Source organism: Somniosus microcephalus, chromosome 8, assembly GCF_052327205.1.
Source record: "Somniosus microcephalus isolate GS21.2 chromosome 8, FLI_Smic_1.0, whole genome shotgun sequence".
Taxonomy (NCBI): Eukaryota; Metazoa; Chordata; class Chondrichthyes; order Squaliformes; family Somniosidae; genus Somniosus; species Somniosus microcephalus.
This window is the reverse complement of record NC_140994.1, coordinates 272,757,789-272,778,147: the sequence shown is the minus strand read 5'-3', so window position 1 is coordinate 272,778,147 and position 20,359 is coordinate 272,757,789. Positions and strand designations below refer to the sequence as shown.

Here is a 20,359-nt window from a genome sequence, read left to right as displayed (position 1 = left end):
GGTTTGTATCACCTTCGCAGGGATCTGAGCAATTCTATAATCACAGGAAAAACTTGTAACATGTTGATTAGATCCACTGTTCCTGAAAACAGTTAACTCACGTTCTCATCTGTGGCATCAATACAGACTCCTATTATTATTAACCGGATCAATACAGACTCCTATTATTATTAACTGGATCAATACAGACTCCTATTATTATTAACCGGATCAATACAGACTCCTATTATTATTAACTGGATCAATACAGTCTCTTATTATTATTAACCGGATCAATACAGACTCCTATTATTATTAACTGGATCAATACAGTCTCTTATTATTATTAACCGGATCAATACAGACTCCTATTATTATTAACCGGATCAATACAGTCTCTTATTATTAACCGGATGAATACAGACTCCTATTATTAGATACCAGATCAATACAGACTCCTATTATTAGATACCGGATCAATACAGTCTCCTATTATTAGATACCAGTTCACTGGATCCTCTATGTACTCTGATTGGCGGGATGTGACCTCTGGTGTTCCCCAGGGATCTGATCTGGGGTCTCAGCTTTTCACCATATATGTCAATGACTTGGATGAAGGAATCAAGAGCCATAGATCCAAGTATTCAGATGGCACCAAGTTAGGAGCCACAGTAAGTTGTTTTGATGGAAGCAGGGAGTTACAAAGGGATAGTGACAGATTAAGTGAGTGGGAAAAGGGATGGAATTCAATTTGTGGAAAGGTGAGGTCATCCACTTTGGATCCAAGAAAGGGTAACCAGAGTATTTTCTTAACAGTGAGAGATGAGGAGCTGTGTTGGAGCAGCGGGATTTAGGGATCCAGATACACAAATCACTAAAAGCTAGTGCACAGGTAGAAAAAGCAATCAAAAATACTAATGGGACGCTATCCTTTATCTCGAGGGGTCTGGAATCCAAAGGGCAGGAAGTGATGCTTCAGTGGTACAGAGCCTTGGTCAGACCCCATCTGGACACTGCATTCAGTTCCGGGCACCACCCCTCAGGAAGGATATATTGGCCTTGGTGTGGGAGCAGCACAGATTCACCAGAATGATACCGGGGCTAAAAGAGTTAAATTAGGAGGACAGGTTGCACAGACTGGGCTTGTATTCCCTCGAGGTTCGACGGTTTATGGCCCAGGAATGTGACGTGGGACGAGGTCACTGGATAGAGAAGGAGTGTTTTCACTGTCTGCTCTGTCCGATTACAGTTACTCTGAGGGATCCATTGCCCAGTCTGATCCCCAATTTCTGTTACTCTGAGGGATCTGTTCTCTCAGCTGAACAGCTCACAATGAGGAAGAAGGGCTTGAATTTCACCGGTGAAATATTTGCAGTGGGCGGTGATCAGGAAGTTGATTTGTGCGGAAGGAAAGATCCAGTTTCTGAGTGTCACAGATTTGCTCCTCAGAGCGTCGGAGCAGGAAGGTTAAATACGCACTGGCTGTGAGTAACCCTTTGCTGTGGTATTCATTTTGTACAGAACTTAGGCTGCTGTACTTTAGGGAAAGGAAAAATATTGGTAAAAGTTTCACTTCTGCACATTTTAAACCTTGTTTCAAGCCATGAGCTGGGCGGAGAACCTGTCAGATGTTGCTGCTGCTTCAACTGGCCTCAGTTACAGGAGAGATCAGTCTGCAGCATTAATGCAAGGTTTACGGAACAGCGCTGGCTGCAAATTTCAAACAATAGTGTAACTGCTTCCATCACTGGCTAAGAAACTCTCTCAGTGAAGTGAGGCAGCAGCTGGAATAATTTACACGTAACTCCATAAAACTGCTTTTTTGTTTTAATCAAATGCCAACAGTACTCTGAAATGTGCAACCCAGTGTCGACAGAAGCAGTGGTGGAGAGGTGTGGTACCCAGCTCACACTGACTGTATCTCAGGATCGGAGCCAACCCCTCACACAGCCCCATCCCCACCCCGACCCCTGACCCCACCCCCGACCCCAGCTCCACCCCTGACCCCAGCCCCACCCCGATCCCTGACCTCACCCCCGACCCCAGCCCCACCCCCAACCCCAGCTCCTGACCCCAGCTCCACCCCTGACCCCATCCCCACCCCGACCCCTGACCCCACAACCGACCCCAGCTCCACCCCCAACCCCAGCTCCTGACCCCACCCCCGGCCCCAGCTCCACCCCTGACCCCAGCCCCACCCCGACCCCTGACCCCACAACTGACCCCAGCTCCACCCCCAACCCCAGCCCCACCCCGATCCCTGATCTCACCCCCAACCCCAGCTCCTGACCCCACCCCCGGCCCCAGCTCCACCCCTGACCCCATCCCCACCCCAACCCCTGACCCCACAACCGACCCCAACTCCACCCCCAACCCCAGCTCCTGACCCCACCCCCGACCCCAGCCCCACCCCGATCCCTGACCCCACCCCCGACCCCAGCTCCACCCCTGACCCCAGCCCCACCCCGATCCCTGACCTCACCCCCGACCCCAGCTCCGGCCCCAGCCACCGACCCCAGCCCCAGCCACTGACCCCAGCCTCTGACCTCACACCCGACCCCATTCCAGCCTCCGACCCCAACCACGGCCCCCAGTGAGGAACAAAGGGCAATATTTGCAGAGGAATAAAATGGAAAGTCAGACGGGAAGCGGATAAGGAGCAGATTGTGAAACAGAAAAGGACAGGGACGATTCAACAACAGAACAGTAAAGCCTAGCATGTGTTTAAGAAATGATGACCGGTGGCCACTGAGGGGGAACTAACAGTACAGGCCGGGAGATTCCGATTAAACCACAGGTGGGACAGCCAGTCTTGCTCGAGACCGAACAAAGACATTACAATAGATTTAGTGTTAGGAGGGCAGGCGATTGGCACTGTGCACAGACCATACGGCAACCTGACATCCAACACATCTTTCATGAGGGAAGCAAAGGAGAGGCAGAATGTGTCACAGAGGTGGGATCCAGTGGCCCTGCCTCACTCTATTCCTTGTAGATTAATGTCAGCATTGACCTTACTTCACTTCTAACGGAAGGGTCTTTCACAACTGAGTAAACAGCTGAAGGGAAACAAGCTTCTGATGTCACGACACTGGTAGCAGAGGAAAACTACCACAGCAAAGAAACAGTGAATGACACTCGGCTCCAACCCACAGACTGCTGCTTTACAGGGAGCGGGAATAAATGGATTAGAGGGAGTGGGTATTGCTGGATTAGAGGGAGCGGGAGTAGCTGGATTCGAGGGAGCTGAGGGGTGACCTGATAGAGGTGACGTAAGAAAACTACTAGGCACTTGGTCTGAGTATTAAACAAGGCTTTAATCAACTGTTTTTCAACATGGAGATCTAGTTGTGTCCTTCACTAGTTCCTGTTAAAGAATGTCCTGAGCAAGCTGGGCCCATGCCCGAGTATTTATACTCTCCCTGGACAGTGCCACCAGCAGGCCGCCCAGTATCATTTCATAAGTCTTTCCACATGAATGACAAGATTCATGTCAAGAGGTCTTTAAGATTATGAAAGGGTTTGATAGGGTAGACGTAAAGAAAATGTTTCCACTTGTGGGAGGGTCCAAAACTAGGGGCCATATATATAAGATAGTCACTAATAAATCCAATAGGGAATTCAGGAGAAACTTCTTTACTCAGAGAGTGGTGAGAATATGGAACTCGCTACCACAGGGAGTAATTAGAATCATAGAATAGTGCAGCACAGAAGGAGGCCATTCGGCCCATCGAGTCTGCGCCGGCTCTTTCGAAGAGCAATCCAATTAGTCCCACTCCCCCGATCTTTCCCCATATTCCTGCAGTTTTTTTTTCCTTCAAGTATTTATCCAATTCCCTTTTGAAGGCTACTATTGAATCTGTATCCACCACACTATCGGGCAGCGCATTCCAAATCCTAACCACTCGCTGCGTAAAAAAGCTTTTCCTCATGTCACCTCTGGTTCTTTTGCCAGTCACCTTAAATCTGTGTCCTCTGGTTATCGACCCTTCAGCCACTGGAAACAGTTTCTCTTTATTTACTCTATCTAAACCCTTCATGATTTTAAACACCTCCATCAAATCTCCTCTTAGCCTTCTCTGCTCCAAGGAGAACAACCTCAGCTTCTCCAGTCCCTCCACGTAACGGTATTCCCTCATCCCTGGAACCATTCCAGTAAATCTCTTCTGTACCCTCTCCAAAGTTTTCACGTCATTCTTAAAGAGCAGCACCCAGAATTGGACACAATACTCCAGCTGGAGCCTAACAGGACCTCAAAGGTAGTAATCTCAGGATTGCTACCAGTGCCACGTGCTAGTCAGAGTAGAAATAGAAGGATACTTCAGATGAATACGTGGCTAGAGGAATGGTGCCAGGGGGAGGGATTCAAGTTCCTAGGACATTGGAACCGGTTCTGGGGGAGGTGGGACCAGTTCAAACCGGACGGTTTGCACCTGGGCAGGGCTGGAACTGATGTCCTAGGGGGAGTGTTTGCTAGTGCTGTGGGGGAGGGTTTAAACTAAAATGGCAGGGCGTTGGGAACCTGAGCAGGGAGACAGAGGAAAGGGAAACAAGGATAAAAGCAAAAGATAGGAAGGAGAAAAACAAAAGTGGCAGTCAGAGAAATCAATGGTTTAAATCAAACATGGCCACAGTAAATAATAATTCTAATAGGTCTAAGAGCGCTAAAAAAACAAGCCTGAAGGCTTTGTGTCTTAATGCGAGGAGCATTTGTAATAAGGTGGATGAATTGGCTGCGCAAATAGAGGTAAACGAATATGATCTGGTTGGGATTATGGAAACGTGGCTCAAGGATGGCCAAGACTGGGAACTCAACATCCAGGGGTATTCGATATTCAGGAAAGATAGGCAAAAAGGAAAGGGAGAAGGGGTAGCATTACTGGTTAAAGAAGGGATTAACACAATTGCAATGAAGGATATTAGCTCTGATGATGTGGAATCTGTATGGGTAGAATTGAGAAATACTAAGGGGAAAAAGACGTTAGTGGGAGTGGTATATAGACCTCCAAACAGTAAGACGGAGGTTGGGGATGGCATTAAAAGGGAAATTAAAGAAGCGTGCAATAAGGGCACAGCAGTCATCATGGGTGACTTTAATCTACATATAGATTGGGCCAACCAAATTAGTAGCAATACTGTGGAGGAGGAATTCCTGGAGTGTTTACGGGATGGTTTCCTGGACCAATATGTCGAGGAACCAACCAGAGATCAGGCCATCTTAGACTGGGTATTATGTAAGGAGAAAGGATTAATTAGCAATCTTGTACGAGGCCCCTTGGGTCGGAGCGATCATAATATGATCAAATTTTTCATTAAGATGGAGAATGAAGTAGTTGACTCAGAGACTAGGGTCCTCAATTTAAATAAAGGAAACTACGATGGTCTGAGGAGCGAGTTGGGTAGGATTGATTGGGGAATGGCACTCAAAGGGTTGACGGTAGATAGGCAATGGCAAACATTCAAAGACCGAATGGATGAGCTACAGAATTTGTTCATCCCTGCTTGGCATAAAAATAAAACAAAAAAGGTGACTCAACCGTGGCTAACAAGGGAAATTAGGGATAACATAAGATCCAAGGAGAGGACATATAAATTGGCCAGAAAAAGCAATAACCCTGAGGATTGGGAACAGTTTAGGATTCAGCAAAGGAGGACAAAGGGATTAATTAAGAAAGGGAAAATAGAATATGAGAGTAAGCTTGCAGGGAACATAAAAACTGACTGTAAAAGCTTTTAGAGATATGTGAAGAGAAAAAGATTGGTGAAGTCAAGCGTAGGTCCCTTGCAGTCAGAATCAGGGGAATTTATAAGGGGGAACAAAGAAATGGCAGACCAACTAAATATATATTTTGGTTCTGTCTTCACAAAGGAGGACACAAATAACCTCCCAGAGATGCCGGGGAACATAGGGTCTGATGAAAGGGTGGAACTGAAAGAAATCAGTATTTGTAGGGAAATGGTGTTTGGAAAATTGATGGGACTGAAGGCCAATAAATCCCCAGGGCCTGATAATCTACATCCCAGGGTACTTAAGGAAGTGGCCCTAGAAATAGTAGATGCATTGCTGGTCATCTTTCAGAACTCGATAGACTCTGGAACAGTACCCATGGATTGGAGGGTAGCTAATGTTACCCCACTATTTAAAAAAGGTGGTAGAGAAAAAGCGGGGAATTATAGACCAGTAAACCTGACATTGGTAGTGGGGAAAATGCTAGAGTCCATTATAAAAGATGTAATAGCAGAGCACTTGGAAAGCAGTGACAGGATCGGACAAAGTCAACATGGATTTACAAAAGGTAAATCGTGCTTGACTAATCCACTGGAATTTTTTGAGGATGTAACTGGTAAAATAGATAAAGGAGAAACAGTGGATGTGGTGTATTTGGACTTTCAGAAGGCTTTCGATAAGGTCCCACATAAGAGATTAGTGTGCAAAATTAAGGCACATGGGATTGGGGGCAAGGTATTGACTTGGATAGAGAACTGGTTGGCGGACAGAAAGCGAAGAGTTGGAATAAACGGGTCGTTTTCCAAGTGGCAGGCAGTGACTAGTGGGGTACCGCAAGGATCGACCCCAGCTGTTCACAATATATATATTAATGATCTGGGCGAGGGAATTGGATGTAATATCTCCAAATTTGCAGACGACACAAAGCTGGGTGGGCGTGTGTGCTGTGAGGAGGATGTCATGAAACTCCAGTACGATTTGGACAGGTTGGGTGATTGGGCAGAAACATGGCAAATGCACTATAATGTGGATAAATGTGAGGTTATCCACTTTGGTGGCAAAAACAGGAAGGCAGATTGTTATTTGAATGGCAATAGATTGGGAGAAGAGGAAGTGCAAAGAGACCTGGGTGTTCTTGTGCACCAGTCACTGAAGGTAAGCATGCAGGTGCAGCAGGCAGTTAAGAAGGCAAATGGTATGTTGGCCTTCGTAGCAAGAGGGTTCGAGTACAGGAACAAGGAAGACTTGCTACAGTTGTACAGGGCCTTGGTGAGACCGCACCTTAAGTATTGTGTGCAGCTTTGGTCGCCTTACCTGAGGAAGGACGTTCTTGCCATGGAAGGAATGCAGCGAAGATTCACCAGGCTGATACCTGGGATGGCAGGAATGATGTATGAGGAGTGATTGTGTCGATTGGGCTTATACTCACTGGAGTTTAGAAGATTGAGAGGGGATCTCATCGAAACCTATAAAATTCTGTCAGGCCTGGACAGACTAGATGCAGGAAGGATATTTCTGATGGCCGGGGAGTCCAGAACCAGGGGTCATAATCTAAGGATCAGGGGTAAGCCATTTAGGACTGAAATGAGGAGGAATTTCTTCACCCAGAGAGTGGTGAACCTGTGGAATTCTCTGCCACAGAGGGCGGTGGAGGCCAGTTCATTAAATATATTCAAGACGGAGTTGGATATATTTCTTAAGGCTAAATGGATCAAGGGATATGGGGAGAAGGCTGGGACAGGGTACTGAATTTGGATGATCAGCCATGAACTCATTGAATGGCGGAGCAGGCTCGAAGGGCCGAATGGCCTACTCCTGCTCCTATCTTCTATGTTTCTATGTAACCAGTGCTTTATCAAGGTTTAGCATAACTTCCTGCCTTTTGTACTCTCGGCCTCTATTTATAAAGTCCAGGATCCCGTTTGCTTTATTTACTGCTTTGTTAACCTGTCCTGCCACCTTCAAAGATTTGTGCACAATCACCCCCAGGTCTCTCTGTTCTTGCACCCTCTTTAAAATTGGACCATTTTGTGTGTATTGTCTCTCCTCATTCTGACATTCCAGTGCAATGCTGAGGGAGCGCTGCATTGTCAGAGGTGCCGTCTTTCGGATGAGACGTTAAACCGAGGCGCCGTCTGCTCCCTCAGGTGGATGTAAAAGATCCCACGGCACTATTTCGAAGAAGAGCAGAGGAGTTCTCCCCGGTGTCCTGGCCAATATTTATCCCTCAATCAACATAACAAAAACAGATTATCTGGTCATTTATCACATTGCTATTTGTGGGACCTTGCTGTGTGCAAATTGGCTGCCGCATTTCCTACATTACAAAAGTGACTACACGCCAAAAGTACTTCATTGACTGTAAAGCGCTTTGAGACGTCCGGTGGTCGTGAAAGGCGCTATAGAAAGGCAAGTCTTTCTTTCCTACCAAAATGGAACACCTTACACATCTCTGCATTGAATTTCATCTGCCACGTGTCCGCCCATTCCACCAGCCTGTCTATGTCCTCTTGAAGTCTATTACTATCTTCTTCACTGTTTACTGCACTTCCAAGTTTCATGACACCTGCAAATTTTGAAATTGAGCCCTGTACCCCCAAGTCCAAGTCATTAATGTCCTAGTACCGACCCCTGGGGAACACCACAGTGTACCTCCCTCCAGTCCGAAAAACAACCACAACACTCTGTTTTCTATCCATCAGCCAATGTTGTATCCATGCTGCTACTGCCCATTTTGTCCCATGGGCTTCAATTTTGCTCACAAGCCTATTACGTGGCACTTTATCAAACGCCTTTTAAAAGTTCAAATATACATCAACTGATTTGCCCTCAGCAAACATCTCTGTTACCTCATCAAAATACTCAATCAAGTTAGTCAAACATGATTTACCCTCAACAAATCCGTGCTGGCTCTCCTTTATTAGTCCATGCTTATCCAAGAGCTGTTGATTATTGTTTCTGAAAGCTTCCGCACCACCAACGCTAAACTAGCTTTTTTTTTGTTAATTCCTGAGATGTGGGCATCTCTGGCAAGGCCAGCATTTATTGCCCATCCCTCATTGCCCTTAAGAAGGTGGTGGTGAGTCGCGATCTTGAACTGCTGCAGTCCGTGTGTTGAAGGTACTCGCACAGTGATGTTAGAGAGGGAGTTCCAGGATTTTGACCCAGCTACGATGAAGGATCGGCGATATATTTCCAAGTTAGGATGGTGTGCGACTTGATGGGGAACTTGGAGGGTGTGGTGTTCCCATGCACCTGCTGCCCTTGGTGGTAGAGGTCGCGGGTTTGGGAAGTGCTGTCAAAGAAGCCTTGGCGAGTTGCTGCAATGCATCTTGTAGCTGGTACACAATGCAGCCATGGTACGCCGGTGGTGGAGGGAGTGAATGTTTAAGGTGGTGGATGGGGTGTATATCAAGCGGGCTGCTTTGTCCTGGATGGTGTCGAGCTTCTTGAGTGTTGTTGGAGCTGCACTCATCCAGGCAAGTGGAGAGTATTCCATCGCACTCCTGACTTGTGCCTTGTAAAAGAAAAATCATTGGGGAGTCAGGAGGTGAGATACTCGCCACAGAATACCCAGCCTCTGACCTGGTCTTGTAGCTACAGCATTTATCTGGCTAGTCCAGTTAAGTTTCTGGTCAATGGGGACCCCCAGGATGTTGATGGTGGGGATTTCAGGAAGGACAGGCAAAAAGGAAAAGGAGGTGGGGTAGCATTGCTGGTTAAAGAGGAGATTAACACAATAGTAAGGAAGGATATTAGCTCTGATGATGTGGAATCTGTATGGGTAGAGCTGAGAAATATCAAGGGGCAGAAAACGTTAGTGGGAGTTGTATACAGACCCCCAAACAGTAATGCTGAGGTTGGGGATGGCATTAAACGGGAAATTAGAGACGCGTGCAATAAGGGCACAGCAGTTATCATGGGTGACTTTAATCTACATATAGATTGGGCTAACCAAATTAGTAACAATACTGTGGAGGAGGAATTCCTGGAGTGTATACGGGATGGTTTCCTGGACCAATATGTCGAGGAACCAACTAGAGATCAGGTCATCTTAGACTGGGTATTATGTAATGAGAAAGGATTCATTAGCAATCTTTTTGTGTGAGGCCCCTCAGGGCGGAGCGATCATAATATGATAACATTCTTCATTAAGATGGAGAGTGAAGTATTTGACTCAGAGACTAGGGTCCTGAATTTAAATAAGGGAAACTACAATGGTATGAGGCACGAGTTGGCTAGGATGGATTGGGGAATGTTACTTAAAGGGTTGATGGTGGATAGGCAATGGCAAACATTTAAAGATCACATGGATGAACGACAGCATTTGTTCATCCCTGTTTGGCATAAAAATAAAACAAAAAAGGTGACTCAACCGTGGCTAACAAGGAAAATTAGGGATAGCATAAGATCCAAGGAGAGGACATATAAATTGGCCAGAAAAAGCAGCAAACCTGAGGATTGGGAGCAGTTTAGGATTCAGCAAAGGAGGACAAAGGGATTAATTAAGAGGGGGAAAATAGAGTATGAGAGTAAGCTTTCAGGGTACATAAAAACTGACTGTAAAAGCTTCTATAGATACATGAAGAGAAAAAGATTGGTGAAGTCAAGCGTAGGTCCCTTGCAGTCAGAATCAGGTGAATTTATAATGGGGAACAAAGAAATGGCAGACCAATTAAATACATTATTTGGTTCTGTCTTCACAAAGGAGGACACAAATAACCTCCCAGAGATGTCAGGGAACATAGGGTCTAATGAGAGGGAGGAACTGAATGAAATCAGTATTTGTAGGGAAATGGTGTTAGGGAAATTGACGGGATTGAAGACCGATAAATCCCCGGGGCCTGATAATCTACATCCTAGGGTACTTAAGGAAGTGGTCCTAGAAATAGTAGATGCATTGCTGGTCATTTTCAAAATTCTATAGACTCTGGAACAGTTCCCATGGATTGGAGGGTAGCTAATGTTACCCCACTATTCAAAAAAGATGGTAGAGAGAAAACGGGGAATGATAGACCGGTAAGCCATTATAAAAGATGTAATAGCAGAGCACTTGGAAAACAGTGACAGGATCGGACAAAGTCAACATGGATTTACAAAAGGTAAATCGTGCTTGACTAATCTACTGGAATTTTTTGAGGATGTAACTGGTAGAATAGATAAGGGAGAATGAGTGGATGTGGTGTATTTGGACTTTCAGAAGGTTTTCGATAAGGTCCCGCATAAGAGATTAGCGTGTAAAGTTAAAGCACATGGGACTGGGGGTAAGGTACTGACTTGGATAGAGAACTATTTGGCAGACAGGAAGCAAAGAGTTGGAATAAACGGGTCTTTTTCCGAGTGGCAGGCAGTGACTAGTGGGGTACTGCAGGGATCGGTGCTAGGACCCCAGCTATTCACAATATATATTAATGATCTAGACAAGGGAACTACATGTAATATCTCCAAGTTTGCAGGCAACACAAAGCTGGGTGGGCGTGTGTGCTGTGAGGAGGATGCCGAGAAACTCCAGTATGATTTGGACAGGTTGGATGATTGGGCAGATGCATGGCAGATGCAGTATAATGTGGATAAATGCGAGGTTATCCACTTTGGTGGCAAAAACAGGAAGACAGGTTATTATCTGAATGGCAACAGATTGGGAGAAGGGGAAGTGCAATGAGACCTGGGTGTCCTTGTGCACCAGTCGCTGAAGGTAAGCATGCAGGTGCAGCAGGCGGTTAAGAAGGCAAATGGTATGTTGGCCTTCATAGCGAGAGGATTCGAGTACAGGAGCAAGGATGTCTTGCTGCAGTTGTACAGGGCCTTGGTGAGACGACACCTTGAGTATTGTGTGCAGTTTTGGTCGCCTTATCTGAGGAAGGATGTTCTTGCCATGGAGGGAGTGTAGCGAAGATTCACCAGACTGATACCTGGGATGGCAGGAATAACGTATGAGGAGAGATTGGGTCAATTGGGCTTATATTCGCTGGAGTTTAGAAGAATGAGAGGGGATCTCATTGAAACTTATAAAATTCTAACAGGACAAGACAGACTAGATGCAGGAAGGATGTTCCCGATGGCGGGGGTGTCCAGAACCAGGGGTCACAGTCTAAGGATAAGGGATGACGTAATAAAACTCACTGCGCACTTGGTTCGAGTATAAAGCAAGGCTTTAATCAACTTGTTTCAGAACATGGAGGTCTAGTTGTACTTCACTAGTTCCTTGTCTTACAAAATGTCCCTGGGCAAGCTGGGCCCATGCCCGAGTATTTATACTCCTTGGACGGCGCCACCAGCTGGCCGTCCAGCGTTATTTCATATGTAGTTTCTTTATGATGATGAGATTTATAACATTCTTCCTGCCTAAAAGATTTGGAAGTCCGACGACTTCCTCTTAACGGATTAGGCGGACCACAAATAGCCGCAGTCATTTAGATCTTTGTTTATGGCTAGACGACACGTCTCCCAGGACCGTGTCTTGGTCCCTGGGCCGCTTGATCCGTACCGGTGGATCAACAGGGCCCATGTTGCCCTGATCGACCCGAGGGAGGCTGGGGAGATCGTGACTCCGGGTGCGGGTCCCCACAGGCGCAGAGCTGGCTTCATCCTGTTTGATAGCCGGGGATTGACCGGCATCCGGGCCTCGGGTGGCCATCCCACGGGGAGTGCTCAGCTCCCTGAGTGGATCCGGTGGGGCAGCCGGCAGATCTCTCGATGTCCCAGGTAGGGCGTCATCTTCGAGGGAGCGCAGAGCATCGGCATCATCACCATGGGTCCCTCTATCAGTTAGGTCCGTGGAACCGGCTGGACAGGGAGCCAGGTCCCGGAGCGAAACGGTGGACTTCCGGCCATCAGGGTACCACACGTGTGCGTATGTGAGGTTGATGTCCGTGAGTTCTACCTCGTCGACGAGAGGATCGGTTTTAGATGATCGGACAAATCTTCGAAGCAGCACAGGGTCGGGAGCTGCCAACCATGATGGTAGGGACGTCCCGTGAGTGGAGCGACGCTGGAAGCTGAAGAATCGCTCGTGAGGTGTGACATTGGTGGACGTAGAAAGAAGAGACCTGATGGAATGCAACGCGTCAGGGAGCACAGTTTCCCACTGCTGGTCTGGTAGGTTGCGTGACCTCAGTGCAAGACGAACAGCGTTCCAGATGAAAGCGTTGTATCTCTCAACCTGTCCGTTACCGATGGGATGGTATGGTGTCGTTTTACTTGTGGCAATTCCCCGTTGGGAGAGATAAATTTTGAGTTTGCTTGACATGAAGGAGGGACCCCGATCAGAGTGGATGAAATTGGCCGTACCGCAAAGGGAAAAGACTTGATCAAGGCATTTGATCACTGTGGAAGTAAGCATATTGGGACAGGGGAAAGCAAAAGGAAAGCGTGAATATTCGTCCACCATAGTCAGTAGGTAGGTGTTTCGCGTTGAGGAAGGCAATGGCCCTTTAAAGTCAATGCTGAGTCGCTGCATAGGCTGCATAGCGTGTATGAGCAAGCCATCCGATGGATGGAAGAATTGCGGTTTTAATTCCGCACAAATTCTACAGGAGGAGCATGTTCGTTTCACATCTTCTGTAGAAAATGGGAGATTTTTAGGTTGCACAACATACGGGTAATGCCAGGATGGCATAAGTCAGTATGAAGATCCGCAATAGTCAAAGTTGACATAGAAGAGCAGAATGCCCGCGTGAGGGTATCCGGGGCCACATTCTCTTTGCCGGGTCGATAATGTATGGTGTATCCAAAGGCGGCCAATTCCATCCTCCAGAGATGTATTTTGTTATTCTTGATCTTAGTGCGTTTCCAGTTATCCAGCATAAAGGCCACGGAGCGCTGATCGGTTATGTGTGAAATAGCGACTAGCGAGGAAGTGACTCCATTTACGGGCAGCTTCTATAATGGCCGTAGCCTCCTTCTCAACAGGAGGATAATGGAGCTCGCTACCCTGCATAGTTCTGGACAGAAATGCAATGGGTCGACCACCTTGATTCAAGGTAGCAGAGATCGCCACATCCGATGCATCGCACTCGACCACGAAAGGAAGATTTTCATCTATGGAACGAAGCGTGGCTTTTTCCAGTTGTCGCTTGAGGAGGTTGAAAGCTGAAATAGCCGTTGCCTCCAATGGAAATGACTTTGCGTGAAGCAGGGGCTGGATCTTGTCAGAGAAGTGGGGTATCCATTTTGCATAATAGGCGAACATGCCGAGTGCCTGACGAAGAGAGCCGAGATTCATAGGGGAGGGAGCGCCTGAAGCGGACGAAGTCGCTCCGGATCTGGTTTGATGACACTGTTGCCCACCCAGTAGCCAAGGATGTTGACTGATGGTACTGATTTCACAGATTTTGACTCATTTAAGGTTACGTTGCGACGATGGAGAACGTCAAAAAATTTCTGGAGATTGACATCATGCTCCTTCTGGTCATGACCAGCAATGGTGATATTATCTAGATATGGAAAAGTGTCCGTTAAGTTCTCCTGTTTGACTAGGCTATCCATTGCCCGTTGAAAGACAGCCACCCCATTGATGACCCCAAATGGAAGGTGACAAAACTGGTAAAGCCGACCATTGGCCTCAAAGGCCGTATACTTTTTGTCAGAGTCCTTTAACGGTACTTGATGATATGCGCTCTTTAAATCAAAAGTTGAAAATACCTTGTAGTTGGCAAGGTTATTGACCATGTCATTGATGCATGGTAGTGGTTAGGCATCCAGGTCAGTGTACTGGTTAATAGTTTGCGAGTAATCGATGCAAAGACGTTTCTTGTGTTGCTTCAGAGGATTTTTAACAACAACGACTTGAGCCCGCCAGGAAGATGAACATGGCTCAATGATACCGTCAGCTATAAGGCGAGAGATTTCTGCCTCGATAAAGGATCGATCATCTTGGCTGAAACGTCGTGATTTAGTGACTATGGGCTTACATCGGGGGAAAGATTGGCAAACAAGGAGGGCTCGTCGAGCAAAGCCGCCGAAAGCACACAAAACGGTACTTTGGAAATAGTAAGCTCTGGCTTTGACCCTCCAAACTTGAAAGTGAGTCTTTTGTGTTGTTTCTGGAAATCCTGTCCCAGGAGCACATCACTGCATAGGTTTTTGAGCACCCCGAGCCGGGTGGAGAAATAAGTGTGGCCATTGAGAATAAGGTCGACAAGACAAAAGCCGGAAGAATTGGTGGTCAGTGTCGTCAGAACCATTGCAATTTCCCTGTCCGAGGGGTAAATACGTAGTTTTAACTTACTGACAGCCTGCTCACTAATGAAGCTGTCAGAGCTGCATGAGTCGATTAGTGCGCTCAAAATGTGTCCATTTACCGAAACCTTCGTGGCTGCATGGGACAGACTTTGGGGAAAAACAGCTGTGATGGGAGGAGGGGCAGTTTTATCCTTGACAGCTGTAACCTTAGTAGTGGTTCTTGGGGGAGGAGCAGTTTCATAGATAGCAGCTGTAACCTTAGTAGCAGCTCTTGGGGGAGGAGCAGTTTTATAGATAGTAGCTGCAAAACTAACAGGAGCTCTCGACCAGTATACCTTAGAAAAGGGGCCTTTCTTACTAACAGAGGCTCTTGACTGGCATACCTTAGAAAAGTGATCTTTCTTGCTGCAATGATTGAAGGTTGCGTTACGAGCAGGACAAAATTTCCTATAATGGAATGCACTTCCACAGAAGAAACACTTCCTTCCAGATTGCCAAGATGCCGCTAGGGCGGGGTTGTCATCGGTGAAGGCTTCTAGGGTAGGGTTGTCACCCACTAGATTAGAGTCATCATCAGTGAGGGCTTCCGCCTGAAACCTATCGGAGGAGTCATTAAAAGTGATAGCAGCAGCCCGTACACGAGGTAAAAGATAGGTATATGCATTCCTCTTTGCTAAGTCCAGGGAACACGCCTGGTCATAGGCAGCCTGTAACTCAAGGGTTTTATTCTCCAACAGACGCTGCTGTATGAAGGGAGATGTAATTCCATTAATAAAGGAATCGCGAATTAGCTCCTTCTGGTACTGCTCAGCTGTGATAGCTTTAAGGTTACAATTCTTGCTGAGCCTGCGAAGCTTTTGAAGGAATTCATCAAGTGATTCCTTGGGGTTTTGTCGAGTTGTGGCCAATAGATGCCAAGCAAAAATTTCATTTGGGGCCTTAACATATAGTTGCTGTAATATTAGGATAGCGGAGTCATAGTCTACACAGTCTTCGATATAATCAAACACATGAGGAGATACATAACTGTCAAGTATCTCTAATTTATCAGGAACATTCTCACCTCACACCCTGAGGAAGTTGCTGAAGGTACGATACCAGTGTTTCCATACCTTAGCATTTGTAGATGAATTTGGGTCCAGGTCAAGACGGGCGGGTCTGAGTAGTTTGTCCATGATGGATTGATTTCTACGACGGAGTTCCCTTCTGCAGTTGAAGTCGTAGCTGGCTGTTCCCGAAATCACTCAGAGCGTGGAGCCGATATCAAGTTGATTAAATTGATGTAATAAAACTCACTACTCACTTGGTTTGAGTATAAAGCAAGGCTTTAATCAACTTGTTTCAGAACATGGAGGTCTAGTTGTACTTCACTAGTTCCTGTCTTACAAAATGTCCCTGGGCAAGCTGTTAAGTCTGTGTGTCCCAGTTATGCTTATTATAAATCACTGGACACAGACCACAAGAATAACTTTTAACAGGTCTTTACTATTCGGAGGTCAGGGCTGAACTGCCCAGCAAATCCCTACACAACGTTTATATACCGGTGTGGTCACCACCGGTATTACAGTATACAGCAGCCAAGAGAAAGTAGTACATCTCTTAAGGTGGTTCTCTTAAGGTGGAACAGGTTACATACACCACAATCCTCCCTTTTTAGCTTAACAGTTATATCCCCATTTAACATAACATAATAACATATAGATATATATATATACAACTTCATGCAAAACAGTTCAAAGATTCAGTCTCTGAGGAGGCCTCCTGATTCGAGTTGGATAACGCCTTTCAGGGGTCTCTGATTCTCGTTGCTGGGGTGACTCATCTAGTTGATCTCTTATGGATTGGACATCATCCTCAGGTACATTCACTTCTGAGGTAGATGCTTCAGGTTCACTAACTTCTTCCACGGTTGTCTCTGCCGTAACCCTGGGTTCGACCCTTGTTCTCGATTCTACCAGTTGGTCAGCATGACGCCGTATTACATTTTCACCAATATCTACCGTGTACATCAGGGGTCCTTGTCTGGCCCAAATTGTTCCAGATTGCCATTTCTCGTTTTTATAGTCCCAGGCTAACACTGGTTGTCCTATTTCGAAACTCCGAGTGGTCTTGTTATTTATATGCTGGAACTGTTTGTTTTCAACTTCCCTCCGCACATTTGGTTTTAACAAGTCCAACCTGGACCGCAACCTCCTGTTATAGAACATCATGGCAGGACTTTGGTTTGTCACTGCATGAGTGGCGTTTTGATATGCCAGTAGGAATTTGTCCACCTTGTGCTGTAGTGGAATCTGATCTTCGCTCATGGCCTTTATTGCTTTTTTGAACGTTTGTACAAATCTCTCGGCCAACCCGTTTGTAGCCGGATGATATGGGGCAGAGGTATAATGTTTCACCCCATTCTTCTTCATGAATTTCTGGAATTCTTCTGACACGAACTGCGGTCCGTTGTCTGAACATATTTGTTCTGGCAATCCATTTCTTGCAAATATCGTTCTTAGCACCGCGATCGTCTTTTCCGAGGTAGTGGTAGTCATCGTAATCACTTCTGGCCATTTAGAATGTGCGTCCACCGCAATTAAAAACATGGAGTCCATGAATGGACCAGCAAAGTCAATATGTACACGTTGCCATGGGGTTGAAGGCCATTCCCATGGATGCAGCGGTGCAATCGGAGGTGCATTTTGCACTTTTTGGCACCCTGAGCAGCTTTTCGTCAGATTCTCTATCTGTTGGTCGATACCCGGCCACCACACATAAGCCCTAGCAAGGCTTTTCATCTTGACTCCCCCCAGATGACCTTCATGCAGTTCCTTTAGAACTCTCTCTCTTAACTTAGGAGGAATAATCACCCTTGTTCCATACATCAATGTTCCTTGACAGACGGACAGCTGTTCTCATCTTGCTGAGAATGCCGGTAACAGTGGATCACCATGTGCTGGCCATCCCTTCACTGTCACTTCGTAGACCCGGGACAGTGTCGGGTCGTTCCTGGTTTCTCTTTCAATACTTGCATTGGTGACTGGTAAACATTCGATGATGGTCGAGTGAAATAACTCAACAGGGTCAACCGTCGGTGCCTCCTCCTCTGTAGGCAGTGGCAGGCGCGACAGCCCATCAGCATTACCATGCTGCTTTGTACCTTTGAATTCGATCTGATATTGATGTGCCCCTAGGAAAAGGGACCATCTCTGGAGTCTCTGTGCTGTCATCACCGAAACACCCTTCTTAGGGTTAAAAATGGATACCAACGGCTGGTGGTCTGTCAGAAGCGTAAACTTTTGGCCCTGCAGGTAATGATTAAACTTCTTTACTCCCCACACAAGGCTGAGAGCCTCCCTATCTATCTGAGCATAGTTGCGCTCAGCGGAGGTCAATGATCTGGATGCGAACGCAACTGGCCTCTCCAGGCCATTTGGCAACTTGTGTGAGAGTACTGCCCCAATACCATATGGAGAAGCATCACAAGCCAAACGAATAGGCAGCGTTGGGTTGAAGTGAGCCAACACTTCCTCTGAGGTGATCAATGCCTTGCTTTTGCGAAAGGCCCTCTTACAGTCCTCACTCCACTTCCATGGTACTCCCTTCTGCAAAAGAGCGTTCAGCGGGTGCAGCACCATGGACAAATTTGGCAGAAACTTATGGTAATAGTTAATCAACCCTAGGAACGACCTCAACTGGGATACATTATCCGGAGCGGGAGCCTTCACAACAGCTTCGATCTTGTCAGGAGACTTATGAAGCCCCTCCTGGTCAATGACATGACCACAGTACGAGATCCGCTTCTGAAAGAACTCACATTTCTGGCGATTAACTCAAAGTCCATATTCTTTCAATCTGGTGAGCACCAGTTCCAAATTTGCAAGGTGTTCCTCGTCATCATCTCCTGTAATCAGAATATCGTCCAGGTAACATTGTGTGCCTGGAATTCCCTGTAATACCTGCTCCATGGCCCTCTGCCAAATTGCTGGAGCCGATGCCATTCCAAAAACCAGTCTATTATACCGGTACAAGCCTCTATGCGTGTTGATCGTGAGATACTGGCGTGACTCTTCCTCAACTTCCATCTGTAAGTACGCCTGCGCCAGGTCTATCTTGGTGAAGTGTTTCCCGCCAGACAACAAAGCGAAGATATCCTCAATCCGCGGAAGCGGATACTGCACCGTGTGAAGCACCGGATTAACAGTGATCTTGAAATCTCCACAGATGCGAACCTTCCCCGGTTCCCCCGGCTTGTTGCTCGATGAACGCTTCATGACGGGAACAATGGGCGTGGCCCACTCACTCCAGTCTACCTTAGACAGTACTCCTGAATGTTCTAGCCCTTCCAGCTCAGCTTCCACAGCAGGTCGTATCGCATAAGGTACCGGTCTGGCTTTGAAAAATTTCGGGTTTGCATGTTCTTCAACCTTGATGTTTGCCGTAATTCCTCTCAGTGTTCCCAGTCCCTGTTGGAACACCTCTTTAGCATCGTCCAATATTCTGGACAATCGTTTAGGTTTGACATCTTTTTTACCGGAATCTACCGTTAGTGCTTTTAAGGAATGCCAGTCCATATTTATTTTCCTAATCCACTCCCGTCCCAGTAGTGGTGGACCTCCCTCAGGTAGCACATATAAGTCCATTCCTCGGCTTTCTTTGCCCTTGTGGACCACCTTTACTCAAGAAGGGTAGCAGGGATAAACCAGGGAATTACAGGCCAGTGAGTCTAACATCTGTGGTGGGGAAATTATTGGAAAAAATTCTGAGGGACAAAATTAATCTCCACTTGGAGAGGCAAGGATTAATCGGGGATAGTCAGCATGGCTTTGTCAAGGGTAAATCATGTCTAACAAATCTGATCGAATTTTTCGAGGGGGTGACTAGGGGGGTGGATGAGGGAAATGCTGTGGATGTGGTGTACATGGACTTCAGTAAAGCTTTTGACAAAGTCCCGCATAGGAGACTGGTCAAGAAGGTAAGAGCCCATGGGATCCAGGGTGCCTTGGCGCGTTGGATCCTAAACTGGCTGAGTGGCAGGAGGCAGAGGGTGATGGTCGAAGGTTGCTTTTGTGACTGGAAGCCTGTGTCCAGTGGGGTACCTCAGGGATCGGTGCTGGGTCCCTTATTGTTTGTGATCTACATAAATGATTTGGATGAAAATGTAAAAGGTATGATCAGTAAGTTCGCAGATGACACGAAAATTGGTGGGGTGGTAAATTGCGAGGAGGAAAGCCTCCGGCTACAGGACGATATAAACGGGTTGGTCAGATGGGCGGAAAAGTGGCAAATGGAATTTAACCCTGAAAAGTGCGAGGTGATGCATTTTGGACGGACAAATAAGGCAAGGGAATACACAATGAGTGGTAGGACCCTAGGAAGTACAGAGGGTCAGAGGGACCTTGGTGTACATGTACATAGATCCCTGAAGGCAGCGGAGCAGGTAGATAAGGTGGTTAAAAAGGCATATGGGATACTTGCCTTCATTAG

At 46.7% G+C, this 20,359-nt stretch overlaps 1 protein-coding gene across 2 annotated transcripts in view; it reads left to right on the top strand.

The window, feature by feature from the left end:
• The first annotated feature begins 1,219 nt into the window (after positions 1-1,219).
• Positions 1,220-20,359, top strand: part of LOC147114407 (15-hydroxyprostaglandin dehydrogenase [NAD(+)]-like) — a 131,424-nt gene continuing 112,284 nt past the window's right edge. The window contains exon 1 of one of the 2 annotated variants that reach the window (XM_085996084.1): positions 1,220-1,463. The gene's annotated coding sequence lies outside the window, so the exon portion shown is untranslated. The remainder of the gene's footprint in view (positions 1,464-20,359) is intronic. The other variant, XM_085996083.1, reaches the window with a different exon arrangement.